This window comes from Puntigrus tetrazona, chromosome 19 (assembly GCF_018831695.1).
Source record: "Puntigrus tetrazona isolate hp1 chromosome 19, ASM1883169v1, whole genome shotgun sequence".
Classification (NCBI taxonomy): domain Eukaryota; kingdom Metazoa; phylum Chordata; class Actinopteri; order Cypriniformes; family Cyprinidae; genus Puntigrus; species Puntigrus tetrazona.
The window spans coordinates 20,268,898-20,269,321 of NC_056717.1; the positions used below are offsets into that span (position 1 = coordinate 20,268,898).

Consider the following 424-nt stretch of genomic DNA (forward strand, 5'->3'; position numbering starts at 1 on the left):
ATACTTTTTGTAAAAAAAAAAAAAAATGCATGTGTATTAACTAGACCAGACTTTTTATTTTTTAGGTATTTTCACAGCCAAATTTAAGTTGTGATTAATTAGTCAGCATGACAGCCCTAACGTGCAAACATATGTATTACACTTTTTATTTTGTTTTATAAAAAATGTATTTAGTTAATTTTTTTACTTGCATGTGGATTTACTGCCATTTCATCAAATTCCTCCAAAGCATATACTCCAAACTTTTTTCAGAATTGTTTTTGTCTAGAAAATGCTTGCATATTAACTGAATGCATCTTGTAACTTATTATTTGTTTAATCCTTAATGGTTTTCTCTAAAAAAAATAAATACATAAATCTAAAAAAAAGAAGCATGTATATTAAATTAAAATACATTTTATTTTGGTTTTATTTTATATCCTCT

At 23.8% G+C, this 424-nt stretch overlaps 1 protein-coding gene across 1 annotated transcript in view; it reads left to right on the forward strand.

The window, feature by feature from the left end:
- Positions 1-424, forward strand: part of LOC122323336 (ephrin type-A receptor 4a-like) — an 11,122-nt gene that overhangs the window by 6,016 nt on the left and 4,682 nt on the right. The window lies entirely within an intron of this gene.